The sequence below is a fragment of the Ranitomeya imitator genome, chromosome 6, assembly GCF_032444005.1.
Source record: "Ranitomeya imitator isolate aRanImi1 chromosome 6, aRanImi1.pri, whole genome shotgun sequence".
Lineage (NCBI taxonomy): Eukaryota > Metazoa > Chordata > Amphibia > Anura > Dendrobatidae > Ranitomeya > Ranitomeya imitator.
In genome coordinates this window covers 547,907,959-547,932,324 of record NC_091287.1, presented here as the reverse complement: position 1 = coordinate 547,932,324, position 24,366 = coordinate 547,907,959, and the positions used below count along the sequence as shown (strand labels likewise).

Below are 24,366 nucleotides of genomic sequence, written 5' to 3'. Positions count from 1 at the left end.
ACTCTTAAGGCTGTGCATCTCTCTGCCGACTATTTGGATGTCACATGACCGTCATCATCTTGGTGCATGCATTACTCAAGGACCTGAGGATTTGCGTATGTTTTTTCGGCCTATGGGTATTGTGCAATTTATGGATGGGGTTTATTATTATTCTCATGTCATGTTTCTGGTATTTATGATAATATAATAAAGTTTTTTATGCTTATATATTCTTTCATTAACCCCTCTTCTGCTATATTATGGTTTATTGAGTATGGTCTGTGAGGTCTTGCTCTTGGAGTTATGCATGTGTTCATGTGCCCCCGGGGGTTGAATGTGGTATGTCAGCTAATTATATGACTGGTGTTCGGCACGTCCTTTACTTAAGTATATACATATATGGCTATAGGTTTCCTTGTTTTTGATTTAGCCAAATAAAATACAATCAAAAAAAATCCCCTTCAGAAGGTCAATTTATAATTGTTCAGGCCACACTGACACCACATCGGTCAAGGCGTTACTAATTTTAATGTGCCTTTATACCTGGCCGTATTGTATGAGCCATTATATGGGGGCATTTGTTTATGCCCGTATATATGACTCATTTTTTGTTTTATGACCTATTTAGGGGTTCCTGTTGTGTCATGTTTACTCTTTTCAGCAGTTTTGGAGTTAACTGCCTGCCTTTAGTGTCCCAAAGCCTTATCGGCTGTGGTTTCCTGGTGCTTGATATACGCCTGCGCTACTCTGCCCGGCCGCTGTATTGCGGGGATCATTTGTCTGGTTACACATGTCACTGGGCTGCACTTCCGGTTGCGCTATTGCCGGATGGCATCCGCGCACTTCTTCCCCCTATCATGGTGGGCGTTCGCCTAATCCTCGTCCCTATTGGGGGCGTTCCCCTATTGGCATTTCACTTCCGTATTTTTCGGTGTTCAGCCCCAGTGCGTGTGTGGCCATATATGGTTATTATCCCGCACTTCCGGTAGCGCTAGAGCCTGATGACATCTGCGCACTGTCTTTCCCCTTAATGTGGGGAGTATCTATCACATACTCATCTGGGTTGGGGGCGTTCCCTCATCAACGCCGCACTTCCGGTTTTACCGGTGTTCAGCCCACGGCGGCACATCAGGTGAGCCGCATGAATACTATTTATATGAGAACTTTGTTGCAAACAGCATCTTCCCCTGACGAAGCCCTCCTTTGTAGGGCGATACGCGTTGGGTCGCATCACTTGGTCCACGTTGGTCTGCACCCAGGGACGGCCTCTCCCTCCCTTCTTACTCCTATTTTTGTGGGTAACGTTACACTTATGATGCCTTATTTTCGGCATGTGTTGCATTTAGACTGCATATTCTTTTGCTACCTACTCTAGCCCCCATGTGTGGAGTTTTCTCCCTTATTTTGGCTGTTGTCCTCTTTATTGTTCCAGGACTATACATGCCATAGGGAGCTATATTATGAAACATTTATCATGCAGGTAGCTCCATGAGCCAGAGGGTTGCTCTCCCATTATATATCAGGTGTGCGGACTTATTATATTTGATATTTATATTATACAAGATATATTGATATGTGGACCAACTGTACGAGGTATTACTGTTTTTAATTATGTTTTATGTTTTTCTTGAAGTTGTGGTTTGCTAATAAAAATTCTATTCGTATATTGTTCTATTTATTACTTACTAGCCTTGTGGTGTGCATTCTTATGAGCGGCTTCTTTCTCTTTTGGTTGTCGTATTCATTTTTTGGCCGCTTGTCTGCACCCCGATTGGCGTTTGATACTAGCGGATATCGGTAGTGCGCTCTATATATTTATTTTTGCTTAGTCTGGTTTTGTGCCCTATCTTTTGTAGGGTTTTCTTGAGCAGCACACATCCTATTGTGGATTATCCATGGCATTATTTTTTGGATATATATAGGTTTTTATTATCTTTTTTGTTTCATGCGGCTATCTATTGATGTATCGTGTGATGGTGTATGTTGTCTGGCCAGCTTTACTGTGATCCATCTGCAGTGTGCATCTAATTTTTGGTTTTGATTTGTTTTAGTTCGTTTGACCTTATAATCACTGCTACGCAACATGGACTGGGAGGCTCGTGAGGCGGCCTGGCAGGCCCAGTCGGCTGATGTGTTTGCTTTTAAAGGAGACACAGTTGTTGATTCAGATTTTGTGAAACTCACAACGGAACTGACGGCGGCCCATCGGACTGGTATACGGCTGTGGTGGAATATCCGCAGCCTTGAGGAATATATCAGGGCCAATATTGTACCTCGTGGTCTTAGGGTCCCTATTTATCCAGCTTGGGAACCTTCTCCCATGTTTAAAAATACTTGGGAACAGGGGCTGCTTAAATGCTCCAATATTATTATTAATATGCTGTTGGAGCATGACAGAGAATTATTGCTAGTAACTAAAACTAAAATTAAGGATCTGGACACCAAGTTATCTAAATTCGATGAAGTCAAGGAAGTCCAGCCCTTCAGACATAGACTCAAAGAAAATCTTGACAAATATGATCGTGACATTATGAGCAAGAAGAAGTCTAAATTTTTCAGAGACCGTACGGACTTTGAGTCATCCAGGGCCTTTAGATGGAGACATCAGGGTAATCAGAGGTTAGCCGTGCCTGTACTTAGAACTAGGGACACAGCACCGGAGGGCCCGAGGACGGCTAATTATACATCTGGTAGCGATTTTTTATCGTCGGCAGAGAGCGAGCCAGACGCCGGATCCGAAGAGGGCGTGGGCGCCGCGGTGGTGTCCACGCGGACCACCCGCTTCGGAGGACGCCTTCCGCCAACGCACAAACAATATCGCAATCGCCGCAAATATTAACTCCGTCCCCATTGGAGGCAGATCCGACGGGGAACAACGTTTCAGGTAACATCTTGCAGGTCATTAACCTCTCTGACTATGTGTTGTCATCTACTGAACTCTCAGTTTTACAGAGGGGTTTGACGTTTTCACCTATGCAATGTGCCGATAAATTTACACTCATTAAGGATCTATATCTCTTCTGTAGGAAGCTGGTTCTCCGGGTGCTACACTGTCGTCCTCATTTGGTCAATGGCCCGGACCATACAGACCAACAAATAATACAGGACCTGATTCAGCTACTACAGGAGAATGAGGATGGCACAGGTAGGAATCGCTTTCCCCATAAAAATCGCTCTAATGTCACACCCCCTTTTTCCCTGGTGCCAGCTGTCCGGGTATTTTTTGAACTGGTTAAGAGGGACATTATGAGTCTTTCCCCCCGGGCATTGGTGCCGAATAATTTGAGCAGGGAAGAATGGAGGGCCCTCACCGGTCTGCGACATAACAATGCATTTTTGATCAAAGAAGCGGATAAAGGGGGCAATGTGGTTCTTTGGCCACATGCCCTCTATTTGGAGGAGGCGCAGCGCCAATTGGGTGACTGCAGGTTCTATAGAAAATTACCCTCGGACCCCACAGATACTTTTGCTTCCCGGTTCAGGAATCTTCTTGATAGAGCTAGGGACCTGGGTATCATTGATCATAATGAGCATAAGTTTCTGTGGGTTGAATGCCCCGTTACGGCCACCTTCTATTTGTTACCGAAGGTGCACAAGTGTCTGCATAAACCTCCGGGCAGGCCCATAGTGGCCTGTATTGGCAGCCTGTGTGAAAAGGCCTGCGTCTATGTGGACTTTTTTCTTCAGCCTTTGGTCAAAACACTGCCTTCTTTTGTTAAGGATTCTGCCCATTTTATCAGTATTTGTCGGAATCTGTCTGTACCCGCTGGGGCCTTTCTGGTGACCTGTGATGTGGAGTCATTGTACTCCAATATAGGTCACCAGGATGGCATCCAGGCTGTTCTGTTTTTTCTAGACCAGTTGAACCACTCGGATCGCATGCATGATTCCCTGGTGGTGGACCTGTTAGATTTCATATTAAGGCACAATTATTTTTTGTTTGACAGGGCTTTCTATCTACAGGTATCTGGGGTGGCCATGGGCGCGAGATGTGCACCCGCCCTAGCAAATTTGTTTCTAGGGTGGTGGGAGGCCACCCAGGTGTTTCCATCCGCGACCTTCAGGGACAAAGTCTGCCACTGGTCACGATATATCGATGACCTTTTCTTTATTTGGACTGGCACCTCAGAAGAATGTTGTCATTTTATTGACTCTTTGAATTCGAACAACCACCATATTCTTCTTACATATTCTATGTCCTTGTCCACAGTGACGTTTTTGGATTTGGAGGTTTTGTTGGATAGTGGATCAATCACGACCAAGCTATTTCGGAAGCCCACGGCCACTAATAGCCTACTTGATTTTAGGAGCTTCCATCCGTTTCATACCAGGATGGGGGTCCCAACGGGCCAGTTCCTTCGTGTTAGGAGGAACTGTACTAATGACTTGGACTTTCAAGAGGAAGCAAGGGAGCTTTCCTGTCGATTTAAGGATCGCCATTATCCCCGTAGAAGTATCTCCAGGGCCTACCAGCGGGCCAGAAGTCAGACACAGGTCTCTCTGTTGGAACCAAAGACAAAGGTAGGCGATAACAAGCCTAGGTTTATCACGACCTTTAACAACAGTTGGGATGGCCTCGGTGGTATCCTACGGAAACATTGGGGGATTCTGACTGCTGACCTTAGCACCTCGACAATTGTAGGGGATCGCCCTTTACTAACTGCCAGGAGGGCCCCAAACTTTAGGGATTTACTTGTTAGGAGCCATTACACCAGACAAACTACTCGAACGGGCCAGGGTGTGAGACTTCAGGGATCTTTTGCCTGTGGGGATTGTAATGTTTGTTCCCATATGGTAACCACCAAGGATTTTTTCATCAATCCCCTTGATGGCAGGCGGCATAAATTACGTTCCTACATTAATTGTAGGACGTCATGCGTCATTTATGCCCTTATTTGCCCCTGTCGCCTTGTATATGTGGGTCAAACCACACAGGAATTACGGCGCAGGGTGCAAAAACATTTTTCCACTATTCATGTAGCGGCCAATGATGTGGCTAAGGGCAGGACGCTCACTCCAGTAGCTACTCATTTCTTGACTCATCATGCCGGATGTGTCTCTAACACACAAGTGATAGGCCTGGATAGGATTCGTCGCTCCAATAGGGGTGGTTCTATCAAACCCCTGCTTCTTAGAACTGAGGCCCGCTGGATTTTTCAATTGGGATCGGTGGCCCCATCGGGACTTAATGAGGAATTATTATTTACTGGTTTTTTGGGTTAAGTTTATTTTTTTGCTTACTTTATTTATATCCTCTTAGGTGGCTTTCTATGATGTCCAGGACTCTCTATTTGGAGGACATACATATATGGACGGTGTATCTGGATCCATGGCCATGGAGTATTCTGGACTATGCATTTCCTCCCATTGGACTACTTAGTGATATGACGGATGGTGGATGGCTCCCTTGCTCCCAATTGATGGAATTCATTTGAACTTGCATTTTGCTGGAACAAAATTATTGTGTCTCCTCCTATGGGACTATCATGTAATATGTTTTGACTTGTGTTGGATCTGACTTGCTTCACTTATTGGATTTATTATCTTTCCCTCTTTTGGCTCATGGGGTTATTTAGGTAGGGTTTCTTAACCAATTTTTATCTATGTCTGGATAACTCTTAAGGCTGTGCATCTCTCTGCCGACTATTTGGATGTCACATGACCGTCATCATCTTGGTGCATGCATTACTCAAGGACCTGAGGATTTGCGTATGTTTTTTCGGCCTATGGGTATTGTGCAATTTATGGATGGGGTTTATTATTATTCTCATGTCATGTTTCTGGTATTTATGATAATATAATAAAGTTTTTTATGCTTATATATTCTTTCATTAACCCCTCTTCTGCTATATTATGGTTTATTGAGTATGGTCTGTGAGGTCTTGCTCTTGGAGTTATGCATGTGTTCATGTGCCCCCGGGGGTTGAATGTGGTATGTCAGCTAATTATATGACTGGTGTTCGGCACGTCCTTTACTTAAGTATATACATATATGGCTATAGGTTTCCTTGTTTTTGATTTAGCCAAATAAAATACAATCAAAAAAAATCCCCTTCAGAAGGTCAATTTATAATTGTTCAGGCCACACTGACACCACATCGGTCAAGGCGTTACTAATTTTAATGTGCCTTTATACCTGGCCGTATTGTATGAGCCATTATATGGGGGCATTTGTTTATGCCCGTATATATGACTCATTTTTTGTTTTATGACCTATTTAGGGGTTCCTGTTGTGTCATGTTTACTCTTTTCAGCAGTTTTGGAGTTAACTGCCTGCCTTTAGTGTCCCAAAGCCTTATCGGCTGTGGTTTCCTGGTGCTTGATATACGCCTGCGCTACTCTGCCCGGCCGCTGTATTGCGGGGATCATTTGTCTGGTTACACATGTCACTGGGCTGCACTTCCGGTTGCGCTATTGCCGGATGGCATCCGCGCACTTCTTCCCCCTATCATGGTGGGCGTTCGCCTAATCCTCGTCCCTATTGGGGGCGTTCCCCTATTGGCATTTCACTTCCGTATTTTTCGGTGTTCAGCCCCAGTGCGTGTGTGGCCATATATGGTTATTATCCCGCACTTCCGGTAGCGCTAGAGCCTGATGACATCTGCGCACTGTCTTTCCCCTTAATGTGGGGAGTATCTATCACATACTCATCTGGGTTGGGGGCGTTCCCTCATCAACGCCGCACTTCCGGTTTTACCGGTGTTCAGCCCACGGCGGCACATCAGGTGAGCCGCATGAATACTATTTATATGAGAACTTTGTTGCAAACAGCATCTTCCCCTGACGAAGCCCTCCTTTGTAGGGCGATACGCGTTGGGTCGCATCACTTGGTCCACGTTGGTCTGCACCCAGGGACGGCCTCTCCCTCCCTTCTTACTCCTATTTTTGTGGGTAACGTTACACTTATGATGCCTTATTTTCGGCATGTGTTGCATTTAGACTGCATATTCTTTTGCTACCTACTCTAGCCCCCATGTGTGGAGTTTTCTCCCTTATTTTGGCTGTTGTCCTCTTTATTGTTCCAGGACTATACATGCCATAGGGAGCTATATTATGAAACATTTATCATGCAGGTAGCTCCATGAGCCAGAGGGTTGCTCTCCCATTATATATCAGGTGTGCGGACTTATTATATTTGATATTTATATTATACAAGATATATTGATATGTGGACCAACTGTACGAGGTATTACTGTTTTTAATTATGTTTTATGTTTTTCTTGAAGTTGTGGTTTGCTAATAAAAATTCTATTCGTATATTGTTCTATTTATTACTTACTAGCCTTGTGGTGTGCATTCTTATGAGCGGCTTCTTTCTCTTTTGGTTGTCGGAAACAGTTGGACAGTCCCTATTTTGAGACTCTGTCCTGCTGTCCCGGCCGGGATCTTACTTTGCCCGCATTGCCTCAGACCAAATGTACCGCTGCTTTAAACTGCTAGCACAATCGCTAGCTGTGTTTGATCAGAGCAGATATAGCTCCTCGCTCCAAGACTGACTGGCACAGGAGACACAAAGAGGTCTTTATCAGTGGCATAACGAAGCTGCAGCGACGTGAGCAGTCAGCGATGTGGCGTGGCTGTATGACATCATTCAGCACTGCGGGAGCGGAATCTGCTGGCTGCTGCGAGGGAGCATGGTGCACGGTGAGAGGTGTGTTTCTGTAGGTGTGTGTGTGTGTAGGTGTGTGTGTGTAGGTGTGTGTGTGTGTGTGTGTGGTGATGGAGAAGGCAATGATGAGGTGAGGGAGAAGGCAATGATGCGGGTGTGAGGGCAAAGATAGGGGTGAGGTAACTATGTGTGGTCATTATACTGTACGCAGCATCATATGTGGCCATTATATTGCACCCAGCATCATGCGGGGCCATTTTACAGTACGCAGTAGCATGTGGGGCCATTATACTGTATGCAGCATCATGTAGGGCCATGATACTGTACGCAGCATCATGTGGGGCCATTATACAGTACGCAGTAGCATGTGGGGCCATTATACTGTATGCAGCATCATGTAGGGCAATTGTATTGTATGCAGCATCATGTGGGGCCATTATACTGGACGAAGCATCATGTGGGGCCATTATGCTGTATGCTGTATGCAGCATCATATACAGTATGGAGCACTGTGTGGCCATTATACTGTATGCATGATCATGTCGGGCCATTATAGTGTATGCAGCATCATGTGGGGCCATTATACAGTATGGAGCATCATGTGAGGTCACTATACTGTATGGAGCATCATGTGAGGCCATTATACAGTATGGGGCACTGTGTGGCCATTATACAGTATGGAGCATCATGTGGGGCCATTATACAGTATGGAGCATCATGTGAGGTCACTATACTGTATGGAGCATCATGTGAGGCCATTATACAGTATGGGGCACTGTGTGGCCATTATACAGTATGCAGCATCATGTGAGGCCATTATACTGTATGCATCATAATGTGGGGCCATTATACAGTATGGAGCACTCTGTGGCCATTATACAATGAGGAGCATCATATGTGGCCATCATTATGGAGCATCATGTGTGTACAGCATCATGTGGGGCCATTATACAGTATGGAGCATCATGTGGGGCCATTATACTGTATGGAGCATCATGTGAGGCCATTATACTGTATGGAGCATCATGTGAGGCCATTATACAGTATGGAACATCATGTGGGGCCATTATACATTATGGAGTATCATGTGAGGCCATTATACTGTATGGAGCATCATGTGAGGCCATTATACAGTATGGGGCACTGTGAGGCCATCATACAGCATGGAGCACTGTGTGGCCATATTTTTTTCTGTTTATAATTATTGTTTATGAAACAGTGTGATCAGCAGTGCTAAATGGGTGTGGTTGGGGAGTGGATATGGGTGTAACTAGTTGTGAAATGGGTGTGGTCAGGGTGTGGCCTAAATTTCGCCGCTGCGCACAGGGCAACCTTTGTCCCTCTTTGCCCTCTTCACAAGTTGAGAGGTATGCAGTCTATGAAGCAGGTCAGTCTGTGATTGGATGATATCAGATTGAGTGAGGTGATACATTTGGTGTAGAAAGATGGCCTGTAATTGATCGATGTCATCATTACAGTGGTTTGGTGACAGTCGGATGAAGCGGTTTGGTCTGTGCAGATAAGTCATAGTATGTAACAGACGGCGGTGCGGCCAATGCTCTTGTGCAGACAGCAGCGATCGCCTACTGTTCTACCGATGTGCTGACAACATTCAGGTCTCCACATGTCAATTTATACATTTTCAGGAAAAAGTAACAGAGAAATGTCACAACATAAAAATAAAATTATATTATTTCCTCCAGTTCACAATGGTTTTCTAAGACAAGTAAGGAGGGTGACAGCACGCCTTTAAGGTTGGTATCAATAAGGTTTCTTTTAACTGTTTAGACACTGGCTTGTCACGTCAGTCCATGCACTGGGTCTAATACTCATTTGAGTGGATAAACTGCTATTCCCAACACTGTCCTTGAAAAGGCGTCTTTCTGTATTTTGGGGGGAAAAAACAAACAAAACAGATTAGTACATCCAATCTCACAGTTGGTTCTTTTCCAGGTGGAGAGTTTCCTGCCAGAGTAATATGCGATACTCTAGGACCTTGTCCTGAAGAACTTGTCCTATCAGTTTACATACAAAGTAATTAACTTTTCAATAGCACTAAAGCCCGTTCAATAGCACTAAAGCCTGTCCTGTTCTTTTGTCGATGCAATGGGGTAAATATATATATACACTACTCAAAAAAATAAAGGGAACACTAAAATCCCACATCCTAGATATCACTGAATGAAATATTCCAGTTGTAAATCTTTCTTTATTACATAGTGGAATGTGTTGAGAACAATAAAACCTAAAAATGATCAACATAAATCACAACTAATATCTCAAGGCGGTCTGGAGTTGGAATCATACTCAAAATCAAAGTGGAAAATTAAGTTACAGGCTGATCCAACTTCAGTGGAAATCCCTCAAGACAAGAAAATAATACTCAGAAGTGTGTGTGGCCTCCACATGCCTGTATGACCTCCGCACAATGCCTGTGCATGCTCCTGATGAGGTGGCGGATGGTCTCCTGAGGGATCTCCTCCCAGACCTGGACTAAAGCATCTGCCAACTGCTGGACAGTCTGTGGTGCAACGTGATGTTGGTGGATGGAGCGAGACCTGATGTCCCAGATGTGTTCAATCTGATTCAGGTCTGGGGAACGGGCGGGCCAGTCCATAGCTTCAATGCCTTCATCTTGCAGGAACTGCTGACACACTCCAATCACATGAGGTCTGGCATTGTCCTGCATTAGGTGGAACCCAGGGCCAACCGCACCAGCATATGGTCTCACAAAGGGTCTGAAGATCTTATCTCAGCACCTTATGGCAGTCAGGCTACCTCTGGCAAGCACATGGAGGGCTGTGTGGCCCTCCAAAGAAATGCCACCTCACACCATTACTGACCCACTGCCAAACCGGTCAAGCTGAAGGATGTTGCAGGCAGCAGATCACTCTCCACGGCGTCTCCAGACTCTGTCATGTCTGTCACATGTGCTCAGTGTGAACCTGCTTTCATCTGTGAAGAGCACAGGGCGCCAGTGGAGAATATGCTAGTCCTGGTGTTCTGTGGAAAATGCCAAGTGTCCTGCACGGTGTTGGGCTGTGAGCACAACCCCCGTCTTTGGACATCGGGCACTCAGACCATCCTCATGGAGTTGGTTTCTAACCATTTGTGCAGACACAAGCACATTTGTGGCCTGCTGGAGGTCATTTTTCAGGGCTCTGGCAGTGCTCCTCCTGTTTCTCCTTGTACAAAGGCAGAGATAGCGGTCCTGCTGCTGTATTTTTGCCCTCCTATGGCCCCCTCCATGTCTCCTGGTGTACTGGCCTGACTCCTGGTAGCGCCTCCAGCCTCTGGACACTATGCTGACAGTCACAGCAAACCTTCTTGCCTCAACTCGCATTGATGTGCCATCCTGGATGAGCTGCACTACCTGAGCCACTTGTGTGGGTTATAGAGTCCATCTCATACTACCACGAGTGTAAAAGCACAACCAACATTCAAAAGTGACTAAACCATCAGCCAGAAAGCATTGGTACTGAGATGTGGTCTGTGGTCCCCACCTGCAGAACCACTCCTTTATTGAGGGTGTCTTGATAATTGCCAATAATTTTCATCTGTTGTCTATTCCATTTGCACAACAGCATGTGAAATTGATTGTCAATCAGTGTTGCTTCCTAAGTGGACAGTTTGATTTACTTGTAGTTATATGCTATTGTTTAAGTGTTCCCTTTATTTTTTTGAGCAGTGTATATACATATACAGTATATATATTGAAGCCTATGAAACCTCTGACATGGAAAAATCGATTTTTATGCAAGGTAGTGATTACATTTTAGTTAGTAAAATTGCACTAAGTTTCTACCTGCAATCTCCATTTGTTCCTTCATTTTCAGACCCCCTGATATACAGCTATTGCAAAAATTAAGGAACCATTGAAAAATTTTCAGTTTTTCTGATTGTTCTCTTTATAGGTATGTTTTTGAGTAAGATGTAAATTGTTCTTTTATTCTATAAACTATGGGCAACATGTCTCCGAAGTTCCAAGCAATAAATTTTGTATTTATTTTCTGAAAATGAGAAAAGGTCAAAATAAAAAAAAATGCATTGCTTGCAGACCTCAAATAATGCAAAGAAAACAAGTTCATAATCATTTAGAAACAACAATACTAATGTTTTAATTCAGGAAGAGTTCAGAAATTAATATTTTGTGGAATAACCATGATTTTTAATCACATCTTTCCTGGGTCTTGGCAGCTCTCCACAAGTCTCTCACGCTGCTTTTGGGTGACCTTATGCCACTCCTGGTACAATAATGTAAGCAGTTCTTCTTTGTTTGATGGCTTGTGACTATCCATCATCCTCTTGATTACATTCCAGAGGTTTTCAATGAGGTTCATGTCTGGAAATTGGGCGGCCATGACAGTGATTTGATGTGGTGGTCCTTCATCCACATCTTGATTGACCTAGCTTTGTGGCATGGCGCATTGTCCTGCTGGAAAAACCAGTCCTCAGAGTTGGGGAACATTGCCTGAGCAGAAGGAATCAACTGCTTTACCAGGATTTACCAGAACAACCTGCCCAATTCCAGCCTTGCTGAAGCATCCCCAGATCATCACCGATCCTCCACCAAATTTCACATTGGGTGCAAGACACTGTGGCTTGTACGCCACTCCAGGTCTCCGTCTAACCATTAGACGACCAGGTGTTGGGCAAAGCTGAAAACTAGACTCATCAGAGAAGATTACCTTACTCCAGTCCTCTATGGTCCAATCCTTATGGTCTTGGGCAAACTTCAGCCTGACTCTCCTTGGTTTCTCATTGATGAAAGGCTTTTTTTCTAGCTTTACAAGACTTGAGTCCTGCCTCTAGGAGACTGTTACGAACTTTTCTTGCCATGCAATTCACCCCAGTTGTCATTTGCCATTCTTTTTGTAGGTCACTTGACGTCATCCTGCGGTTACTGAGTGACATTTGAATAAGATGACGGTCATCCCGGTCAGTCGAGAGTCATTTTCGCCTCTGCCGGTCTGTGGCTTTGTTGTCACCAATATCTGCTGCTTGACCTTGTTGTAATGGACTGCCATCTTAGAAGTTTTAATTTTGGAGGCAACATGACGCTCACTGTGTCCCTCTGCTTGTAAAGCCAGAATTGAGCCCTTCTTTTCCTCACTCAAGACTTTTCTTCTCAACTCCTCTGACATGGTTAAAAGTAGTTTTTTCTTTCCTATTACTTTTGGGATATTACTAGCACTTGTTTTGCCATCTAGCTTGCCCTATTGCAAGAGGATTGTGAACACCACAGCAGAGTTTTTTATACTTTCCTTCATTAAATAGATTTGGTTCAGGTGATCACTTAATCAGAAGCACATTAAGTAGAATGGGGTGTCCTCTGGTTGGAATTCAACTGATACTGGAATGGAATGGCTGTCAGACATGTAGAGAAGCTGATTGTTATAAAACTGTGCAGTGCTCTCTTAATTTTTGCCAGAGCTGTATATAATTTGCAGTTGATCCAGATTTCAGACTTTTTTCTTGTGGGATTGACTCTTCCAGTAATAAAGTCTGGATGGCAGCACATCTTCTATCCTGCACTTATTTCCTTATAATGTGCTTTCCTACTTATCTACTGTATATCTTGTTTCATCTACCCTCCATGAGACTTTAGATACTTTCTTCTCTTTTCACGATTCAGATCTCTATAAACTCTGCTCCCCATCCAAGCTACTATCTCTAAAGCCACGTTCACACATTCAGTATTCGGTCAGTATTTTACATCAGTATGTGTAAGCAAAAACCAGGAGTGGGTAAAAAATGCTGAAGTGGTGATGTGTTTCTATTATATATTCCTCTGATTGTTCCGCTCCTGTTTTAGCTTTCAAATACTGATGTAAAATACTGACCAAATACTGAATGTGTGAACGTGGCTTAATACTGAGAAAAGAGAGGAAGCAGGAATGGGAGCTCTGATATTTTCACAACATTTCTGAAGATCACCCAGCTAGATTGATTTATTGCGTCGTGTGGTGTGGACACCTGCAGAAAAAAAAGCTGCTGAAAAAACGCTACGTGTGAACACAGCCTCAACATTATATTTTTATTGCATATTTTATGTTTTTTTTGGGGAAAAAAAAGTCTCCATAACGATCAACATAAATAATTTCTGTTATGATTACAAGGACGCCTGTTATTGTTTATTTTTTTCTTTCTCAGAGTGCATTAAAAATTACATTTTAAAATTTTTTTTAGTAGGTTCATAGGAAGAAAAAATACAGCTGTTATTTGCATTCTAGAATGCAGGTACATGTTAATGCATTGGTATTCGGAGATGTATCTCTGTGTTCCAGTATAATCTGCCTGTAATTTCAGAGCCTAGATTGCGTATTCAAATACAGAAAATTCTTGTTCTTATTAGTGCAGCTTTTGCTGCTGCCTACAGCGATACAGGTTGGGAGTTCGAATCCTTGTGAGATCAGTAGTGATGAGCGAATATACTCCTTGATCGGGTTTTCTCGAGCACGCTTGGGTGGTCTCTGAGTATTTGTAACTGTTCGGAGATTTAGTTTTCATCACGGCAGATGAATGATTTACAGCTACTAGCCAGCCTGAGTACATGTGGGGGTTGTCTGGTTGCTAGGGAATCCCCACATGTACTCAACCTGGCTAGTAGCTGTAAATCATCCAGCTAAGGCGATGAAAACTAAATCTCTGAGCAGTTACAAATACTCGGAGACCACCTGAGTGTGCTCGGGAAAACCCGAGCAAGGAGTACACTCGCTCATCACTAGAGATCAGATGTCAAGAAAAGAGAAGAATTGCTTATTAATTTGAATTTAAGCATGAGAGATGCCGTCAACCCTATCACACCTAGTAAGTGGCAGTCCGGACACAGCCCTGACCTTCTAGGACAGCAGGACAGCTCCACCCCATCAGGACAGTCCCACTGGATCTGGGCCAGTTGGGAGCTATGACAATGTATACATATCAAGGATTATTGCTGAATTTTAAGATTGCATGTTTATGTAGGGACTTTACTTACATGGCGGTTCTGCTCCATACACACTAGTGGATAGAGTTGCGTATATTTGTTTGATGTGGGGAAATATCCCTTTGCCATTATTTGCTCCTGTGGACACCTCTGTACTTTTTTTTTTAATAACCTGGTTAGTCCGTTATAGACAAATGGCGGTCTAGGTGGCAGACAGAACAACACCGCGAGCACAGCCAACCCAAGACGCTGGGATAGGGATATTTCCCAGTTCCACTACCATTTTCTTCTAGAAATTGTCACCCTCTACAATGGTTGTGATACCAGTAGAGATAAATGAAATGTTTCAAATTCGATATGAATCAAATTTGAGTCAAAGTTCATGAAATTCACAGATCCCAGCTAATTCAAAATTTGTGTTACTCAAATTGCATGAATTGCCAAAAGATGCTCACTGCCCTTTTATGCATCAGCAAAACAAGGCTCACATCATCTCACGTGTAACTGGGACTTCCACATAATACCACGCAGCTATCCCATCACATGATACAATACAGCCAATCAGGAGGAACTTTTATGACAGCGACACTGCTCAATGTTCTGCACAGAACAGTGTGTCTGATCACAGATGTCTAAGAGTGATAATTTTTGGACTGTTTGGTCTGTCTGATCACAGATGACGAAGAGCGATAATTTTTGGACTGTTTTTCTTTTTGGAATTTTGAAAAACATGCTATGATGCTCAAATTGTTATTATTAAGGGCAGTCTCACACATCCAGATAATTCCGGTACCGGAAAAATCGGTACCGGAATTATCCGTGTCCGTGTGCCGGTGCGTTTCTGTGGCACATCAGTGTGGCACATGTGTGGCACACGTGTGCCGCCCGTGTGCCCACTGGGTACCACACGCACCATGCAGGAGACAGCACTAAAGTTTAGCGCTGTCCCCTGCATCTGGTGCTGAAGCCGCGATTCATATCTTCCCTGCAGCAGCGTTTGCTGTAGAGAAGATATGAATAATCGTGTTTAAAATAAAGCTCCATGTGCCAATCCCCCTCCCACCCCCTGTGCGCCCCCCCCCCCCCCACTGTTATTAAAATACTCACCCCGCTCCCTCGCTGGCTGGCACTGCTTCCTGTCCTGGCCGCACCTTCTACTGTATGAGCGGTCACGTGGGGCCGCCCATTACAATCATGACTATGCGGCTCCACCTCCCATAGGGGTGGAGCCGCATATTCATGATTGTAGTGGGCGGCCCCATGTGACCGTTCATACAGTAGAAGTTGCGGCCAGGACAGGAAGCAGTGCCAGCCAGCGAGGGAGCGGGGTGAGTATTTTAATAACAGCGGGGGAGAGGGGGGCGCACAGGGGGTGGGAGGTGGTTTGGCACATGGAGCTTTATTTTAAACACGATTATTCATATCTTCTCTACAGCAAACGCTGCTGCAGGGAAGATATGAATGGCGGCTTCAGCACCAGTGGGGGGGACAGCGCTTACAGTAGCGCTGTCTCCTGCACGGCATACGGACTGCACACGGACTTTAATGGGTCCGTGTAATCCGTGCGCTCCCACGAACACTGACATGTCTCTGTGTTTGGCATACGAAGACCCGGTCCGCAAAAAATCAATGACATCTGCACAGATGCATTGATTTTTATGTGTCTACGTGTGTCAGTGGCTCCGGTACGTGAGGAAACTGTCACCTCACGTACCGGAGCCACTGACGTGTGAAACCGGCCTAAGGCTGTGTTGGAGTTCAAGAGATTAAAAGGGGTTGCATACAATCCTTGGATACCATGGAGTGTTACGCATGTCTTTTTAGGGCAATTTGCCACAAATTTGCCTCAAATTGACTTTTTGGGACAAATTTTTTGAACCTAAAAATTTGAATTTCAAAAGATTTGATCATCTCTTAACTACCACCAATCAAACATTGGTAGCTTACTCTGTTTATATAGCCCCGGAAAACAAATGTAATTACCTTGTCCCTTTCAGGATTTATGTTGACTACTGAGAGTTGCGAACATTTCTCGCAGTCCTCTATCTAATACAGATATTCGATAAATCCCAGACCTTCACTTTCAGTTCCACCAGCACAATCAGCAAAGTAAACTTTCCCTGTGCTCTATACGATATATGAAAACTTCCTGAAAAGAAATAATTACAAGTAAATGTGAGTCAGTCAAGCTGTTCAATGGAATTAGAAAACAGATGCCCAAATCCCCGGCCCGCGTGAAAGTGGTAGATACATGGCTTTCTGCGGCGCTCTTAGGAGACAGCACAAATTAAAGATGAGGTTTAACACAGTGCGATGCAATGGAGATTTCCTGCCGGTTGCCTGTCGAGTTGTGGGCGTCATATCTGCCGTCATCCGGGGCTTGGCGTCACTGATGCATCCCTAATGTTAACACAGGAGCTGAACATCCCCTGAAGAACATCACCCGGGGGGTTAGTCTGAAACGTACGTTTTGCTCTATTAGACATCTAATAAAGACCCAGGAGTCGGGCAGATTATTTCTGCTAACTATTTGCTAAAGGTCACGCTTTTGTTGCCTACATCTTCCTCTGATGATAATCAATAACGCTCTTGGCAGCCGACAGTCAGCTGTGTACAGACGCGGGTCCCACGCTTCATTACTTATGCTGGACTGGGAGTAAAGTTCTGCTCTATCGGCCTGCAATGAGAAATTCATTAAGTGAACTTGAAGAAGCTGGAAATAAGAAGAGAGGAAATTAAATACTTCCCTTGCTCAAAATTTAGATGACCTCGGTATGGAGAAGATTTCGCCAGAACCGCGTTCAGTGTTATGGAACTTGGAAGAAATTTACAGGGTCCAGTAGATACAAGCATTTTTCTTTTCATTTTTTTAATCATAATTTTTTATTTTTCATTGTCTCCTTCTGATTCTGTTTTTTTTTTTTCAAATTTCCTCATCCTTTAGATTTATTTCTCTTCTATCCTCTCGCTCTTCGCTGTTTGCCTGACAACATCCTCTTCCTAAATCATCTTCTTCCTCTCTCCTCCTTTCTTCCCTTACAACTTTGTTCTTCACTGCTTTCTCCTTTTTTTCATCACCACATCCTCCATCTCCCCTTCCTCTTTACCTCCTTCTTCACCTACAACTTTTCTTCCTTCTTCACTACCTTTCTTCTTTGTTTCCCATCCTCTTACTCCATCTCATCTTCTTTCTTTTCTCTTCTTTCCTCCCACTTTACTCTTCTACTTCTCTTCTTTCCGCCTTACCACTGATTTCATTCTCAACGTGACTTTTTAGTATTCATTGTTTCCTTATGTTCTCCTTCCTCTTCTTCTTATCATTTTATCCCTTTTCTCCTACTCCTTTACTACCTATTTATCCATCTTACACCCCCTTTTTCATCTTTTTCTCTTTACCTTGTACTTACTCTCCATCTCTCTCCCTCCTTTTCTTCTGTCTCCTTCTCCCTCTCTGAGTTGTCCATCTACTTCACTCCTCTAATTATTCTGTACTTTTTCTGTTTCTATACCTTGCTTTTCTCTTGCCCCTCTTTTTTCATTTGCTCATCCTTCTTCAACCTGTACTTATCCTCCAATCCCCAATTCTCCTTATCTTCTCTCTTTTTCCTTCTAGGTGTCCACCTTCTCCTTTCCTTCTCCAATTCTCTTTTATTCTTTTTTATCTACCTTGCTCTTCTCTTGCTCCCCTTTTACCCCCTTTCTTTCTTTTGTACTTATTTTCTATCTCTTTAACTTCAGCTCCTTATCTTTTGTCTTCTCTCCTCTTTCCCCACTGTGTTGTCCCTACACTTCACTGCCCCTTCAATTCTTCTAATCCTTTCTATTTCTTAACCTTGCCTTTATTTTGCTCCTTTTTCTATTCATCATCCTTATCTTCTGTAAACATCTTTCCTCTTCCTTCTCTGTAACAAACAGGCAATCCCTGCATGTGCTCATGCTGTCTAGCAGCCGCAAATCATGCAGCTGTGGCGACAAAAACTAAATCTCCGAGCACGCCGAAATACTCAGAGCCCACCCGAGCATACTCGGAAATCTCCAGTAACGAGTACACTCGCTCATCACTACTCCTTTTCCAATTTTTCCTACTTTTTTCTCCTTTGTCACCTTGATCTTCTACTCCATTCTTTTCATTCATCTTTCCTCCTCTTCATCCATTATCGTCTTTTGTTCTTTTTCTTCTCTTCTTCTATTCCTTCTTCATCTTCTCTTCCTTCTCCTACAACCCCCGGCAAAAATTATGGAATCACCAGCCTTGGAGGATGTTCATTCAGTTGTTTAATTTTGTAGAAGAAAAGCCGATCACAGACATGGCACAAAACTAAAGTCTAAAGCAACTTTCTGGCTTTAAGAAACATGTGGTAGTCAGTAATGGTTACTTTTTTTTAACCAAGCATAGGGGAAAACTATGGACTCACTCAATTCTGAGGAAAAAATTATGGAACCATGAAAAACAAGCAAACAAAAAAAAACCTCCAACACATCACTAGTATTTTGTTGCACCTCCTCTGGCTTTTATAACAGCTTGCAGTCTCTGAGGCCTGGACTAATGAGGGTCACACAGGACTCTTCATCAATCTGGCTCCATCTTTCCCTGGTTGCTGTTGCCAGATCAGCTTTGCAGGTTGGATTCTTGTCATGGACCATTTTCTTCAACTTCCACCAAAGATTTTCAATTGGATTGAAATCCGGACTATTTGCAGCCATGACATTGACCTTATGTGTCTTTTTTCCAGGAATGTATTCACAGTTTTTGCTCTATGGCAGGATGCATTATCATCTTGAAAAATGATTTCATCATCCCCAAACATCCTTTCAATTGATGGGATAAGAAAAGTGTCCAAAATATCAACATAAACTTGTGCAATTATTGAAGATGTCATGAGAGTCGTCTCCCCAGTGCCTTTACCTGACATGCAGCCCCATATCATCAATGACTGTGGAAATCTGCATGTTCTCTTCAGGCAGTCATCTTTATAAATCTCATTGAAACGGCACCAAACAAAAGTTTCATCATCATCACCTTGCCCAATGCAGATTCACGATTCATCACTGACTATGAATTTCATCCAGTCATCCACAATCCACAACTGCTTTTCCTTAGCCCATTGTAGCCTTGTTTTTTTCTGTTTAGGTGTTAATGATGGCTTTCGTTTAGCTTTTCTGTATGTAAATCCCATTTTCTTTAGGCGGTTTCTTACAGTTCGGTCACAGACGTTGACTCCAGTTTCCACCCATTCGTTCCTCATTTGTTTTGTGGTGCATTTTCTGATTTGGAGACATATTGCTTTAAGTTTCCGGTCTTGACGCTTTGATGTCTTCCTTGGTCTACCAGTATGTTTGCCTTTAACAACCTTCCCATGGTGTTTGTATTTGGTCCAGATTTTAGACACAGCTGACTGTGAACAACCAACATCTTTTGCAACATTGTGTGATGATTTACCCTCTTTTAAGAGTTTGATAATCCTCTCCTTTGTTTCAATTAACATCTCTCGTGTTGGAGCCATGATTCATGTCAGTCCACTTGGTGCAGCAGCTCTCCAAGGTGTTATCACTCCTTTTTAGATGTAGACTAATGAGCAGATCTAATTTGATGCAGGTGTTATTCTTGGGTATGAAAATTTGCAGGGTGATTCCATAATTTTTTCCTCAGAATTCAGTGATTCCATAATTTTTCCCCTATGCTTGCTTACAAAAAATAACCATTACTGACTACCACATTTTTTGTTCTTGATTTCTTTTAGTGTTTCTTAAAGCCAGAAAGTTGCCATTTGAAATGACTTTAGTTTTGTGCCAAGTCTGTGGTCTGCTTTTTTTCTACAAAATTAAACAAATGAATGAACCTCCTCCAAGGCCGGTGATTCCATAGTTTTTGCCAGGGGTTATATAATCCATGTTTCTCTCTTTCAATGCTTAGACTTTTTATCCTTTCCTTTTTTTTTTTTTACTTTTCTCCAACATTTTTTCTCCTTTTTTTATCTTGACCTTCTCTTAGCCTCCTTCTCCCGTTCTCTTTCTCCTTCTTGACCTCTCCTCTTTCTCTGTTCCTGCTACTGCCTTTTCAATCTTTTGAATTCTCTCTTCTTATTGTGTACATCTTATCTTCCTTGGTCTTTTTTCTTTACCTCCACCTTCTTCTCCCACATCACCCTCATGGTTATAATCCATAACTTTCCAGTAACATAGGACTGTTGTTTGTTATTGTTGTTAGTTGTCCCTATGTTTGAGTGTTTTGGGGTCTTGGGGCACCACAGTCCATGCTCCTTTTCCACTCTGATGATCATTGTTTCATGGGGTTGGCTATTCTCACTACTTCATCTTGTCATTCGTGCTCCATTAGTTTCCTTGCATTTTGCCTTTTACAGCCCACACACTCCCATGGGTTCTTGACTTCAGGGAGATTCACAATCTTTTCTCGCCAAAATATCTTATCGATAATATTTTCAGATGCTAATCAGTGCCATGCTTGGTCGTCACTCACACAGCTGATGGAGTTGTTGGAACGTATCAGTCTTGGTATAAGAGAACAGCAACATTTTTCGAAAACTAGCTGAAATAAAACACTTCAATGACTGTGACTTTATCACAAAGATTTAGAAAACCCACCATTACTCCGTCCTGGATTTTGAATTGATAACCTGTAACTAGAAGTTCATCACCGGTGTGAGCAGGGCTTAGTCGGGAAGGGCTCCGGACTTATCTACTCTTACGTCATTTAGAGAGATGAGTGAATTTGTTATACGGGGATGAAATTTAATTCTAATGTCACAATAAAACTAAGATTCATGAAAACCCTAATTTTTCACATTTTAATTATCTTAAACTAGTTTGTTTGATTCTCCTTAGAGTTGAGAAGGGGCTAAAAAATAATAATAAAAAACCAATATATTAACCTCGCCCCTCACATGTCCTGGATCCGCAGCTCCATGGCCGGTCTTCTGGCTCGTTTTCTCCCTCTACATCCTTTTTTCTTCCTTGCCTTCACTCTTCTGCTGACAACCATGACATTGTCTGAGGCCTAGAAAGCGGAAGAGGCATTGAAAAATGAGAAAAGCTAAAGCGAGAAGACAAGATGGGTGCTGGTGGGAGGATACGAACCTGAGGAGGATCGGGCAAGGATATGTGGCTCCAGGACAGGTGAAAATATTTTTTAATCCCTTCATTTATACTTTGGGGTATAATAATCGTTTTTTACTATCAATCTAATCTGAGCTGTTGTGAATTCTGCTCTTGGGTTCCCTCCAGTGGTTGTGGGTGGGAATGCAGTTGTCTCCGAGTCGCAGTCCTGGCCAGGTGTATCTGCTGATTGCAGTTCTGACTGGGATATTTAGGTGTGCAGGATTCATTAGTCCTTGCCAGTTGTCAATGTTTCTTGTGAAGTGTTGGATCACTTTCTGGCTTCTCCTGCTTAGCTGCCAATTCAGCAAAGATAAGTGTCTGTTTCTTTTTCTGTGGCACACATGCATTGTGCTTATATTCTGTGCTATTCATTTGTTTTTCTCTTGTCCAGCTTAGACTGTGTCAGTGTTTTCTCAGTCTTGTTGGATTCTCTGGAGTTGCAGATATATGCTCCACATCTTTAGTTAGATGGTGGAGTTTTTGTTTTTTCTGCTGTGGATATTTTTGGAAGGATTTTTAATACTGACCACTTAGTATCCTGTCCTTTCCTTTCCTATTTAGCTAGTGTGTGCCTCATTTGCTAAATCCTGTTTCCTGCCTGCGTGTGTCTTTTCCTCTACTACTCACAGTCTATATTTGTGGGTGGCCGCCTATCCTTTGGGGTTCTGCTCTGAGGCAAGGTAGAAATTCCTATTTCCATCTATAGGGGTATTTAGTCCTCCGGCTGTGTCGAGGTGTCTAGGTTTTGTTAGGTACACCCCACGGCTACTTCTAGTTGCGGTGATAAGATCAGGGTTTGCGGTCAGTATAGTTACCACCTACTCCAGTGAAAGTTTTCATGCTGCTCCAAGGTCACCTGATCATAACACTGAGCCAAAAAATATTTGATCATATCAGATTTTCCATCCAAATTCGAGGAGATGTGGCCGATATAATTTTGAAGTTTTCGCTGATCTCTAATCATTTACTTTTCACATTTGACCACATGTGGAAGCAAAACATAGACATGATAAGGTGATGTAATAGGTAAGAACAGAAGGCGCCAAGTCTTCTCTTGGACTTTTAAAATAAACAGAATTCTCCTTCTTCTCTTCTCGATGAGATAATTATTTCCCTTTCATGATTTTATCTGAAAAAAAACTAAATTTTGTTCACTAAAACTTAGTAAAAGTTATGTAAAACTTTCACAGGATGGCTGCATAAACGCACATTCCTGCGACAGACTCGCTCTTATCTTTCCGTGTCCGTGACGGGTGCATGATTTGTTACCAGAAAATATCAAATCCAGAAAAAATTGCTCTGAAAAGGTTGTTACAGGAAAGACGTTACATCATACACTGCTTGGCTTTCCGTCACATCAATGGAGCCTATCGGAGATAATTCCATAATCCGAGGGAGAAAGAAATGAAGAACAATGTGCCATACAGAAACCACACTGGTCATCCATAATAATCCATAATATCAGTGACAACACCCAATGTTGTGCTCATAAAATAGCTCGTCCTTTGGTAGGATTCTGATTTTATGCACAAAACATTTCTGCAACTTCTCTAATGTACAGATGCTTCTAACCAAATTAGAATATAATCAAAAAGTTAATTAATTTCAGTTCTTCAATACAAAAAGTGAAACTCATATATTACTGTATATAGAGTCATTACACACAGAGTGATCTATTTCACGTGTTTATTTCTGTTAATGTTAATGATTATGGCTTACAGCCAATGAAAACCCAAAAGTCATTATCTCAGTAAGGTAGAATAATTAACAAAAACACCTGCAAAGGCTTCCTTAGCATTTATAAAGGTCTCTTTCAGTAGCTCCACAATCATGGGGAAGACTGCTGACCTGACAGATGTCCAGAAGGCGTCACTGACACACTCCACAAGGAGGGGAAGCCACAAAGGTCATTGCTAAAGAAGCCGGCTGTTCACAGAGTGCTGTATCCATGCATATTAATGGAAAGTTGAGTGGAAGGGAAAAGTGTGGTAGAAAAAGGTGCACAAGCAACCGGGATAACCGCAGCCTTGAAAGGATTGTTAAACAAAGGCCACTCAAAAATGTGGGGTAGATTCACAAGGAGCGGACTGCTGCTGGAGTCATTGCTTCAAGAGACACCACACACAGACATATCCAGGACATGGGCTACAAGTGTCACATTCCTTGTGTCAGCCACTCATGACCAAGATACAAAGCCAGAAGCGTCTTACCTGGGCCAAGGAGGAAAAGAACTGGACTGTTGTCAGTGGTCCAAGATGTTGTGTTCAGAGGAAAGTAAATTTTGCATTTCATTTGGAAATCAAGGTGCCAGAGTCTGGAGGAAGAGTGGAGAGGCCACAATCCAAGCTGCTTGAGGTCTAGTGTGAAGTTTCCACAATCAGTGATGGTTTGGGAAGCCATGTCATCTGCTGGTGTAGGTCCACTGTGTTTTAAAAAGACTAGTGATGAGCAAGTATGCTCGTTACTCGAGATTTCTGAGCATGATCGGATGTTCTCCGAATATTTTGGGCATGCTCAGAGATTTAGTTTGTGTTGCCGAAGCTGCATAATTTGCGGCTGCTAGACAGCCTGAATAATGTGGGGATTCCCTAACAAACAGCCAATCCCTGCATGTGTTCAGGTTGTCTAGTATACTTTATCAAGGACTATGTGGTGCAGTATACTGTATAAAGGACAATGGAGAGTGAAGTATACTGTATGGAGGACTATGGGGTACATTATACTATATGAAGGA

At 43.0% G+C, this 24,366-nt stretch overlaps 1 protein-coding gene and 1 long non-coding RNA gene across 2 annotated transcripts in view; both read left to right on the top strand.

Annotated features, from left to right (window-relative positions):
• Positions 1-24,366, top strand: part of COL22A1 (collagen type XXII alpha 1 chain) — a 573,554-nt gene that overhangs the window by 131,959 nt on the left and 417,229 nt on the right. The gene's annotated exons all lie outside the window — the stretch shown is intronic.
• LOC138641522 (uncharacterized) lies at positions 1,909-4,495 on the top strand. Its single transcript, XR_011313901.1, has 3 exons — positions 1,909-2,863; positions 3,006-3,124; positions 4,190-4,495. It is a non-coding gene; the product is annotated as an uncharacterized lncRNA (long non-coding RNA).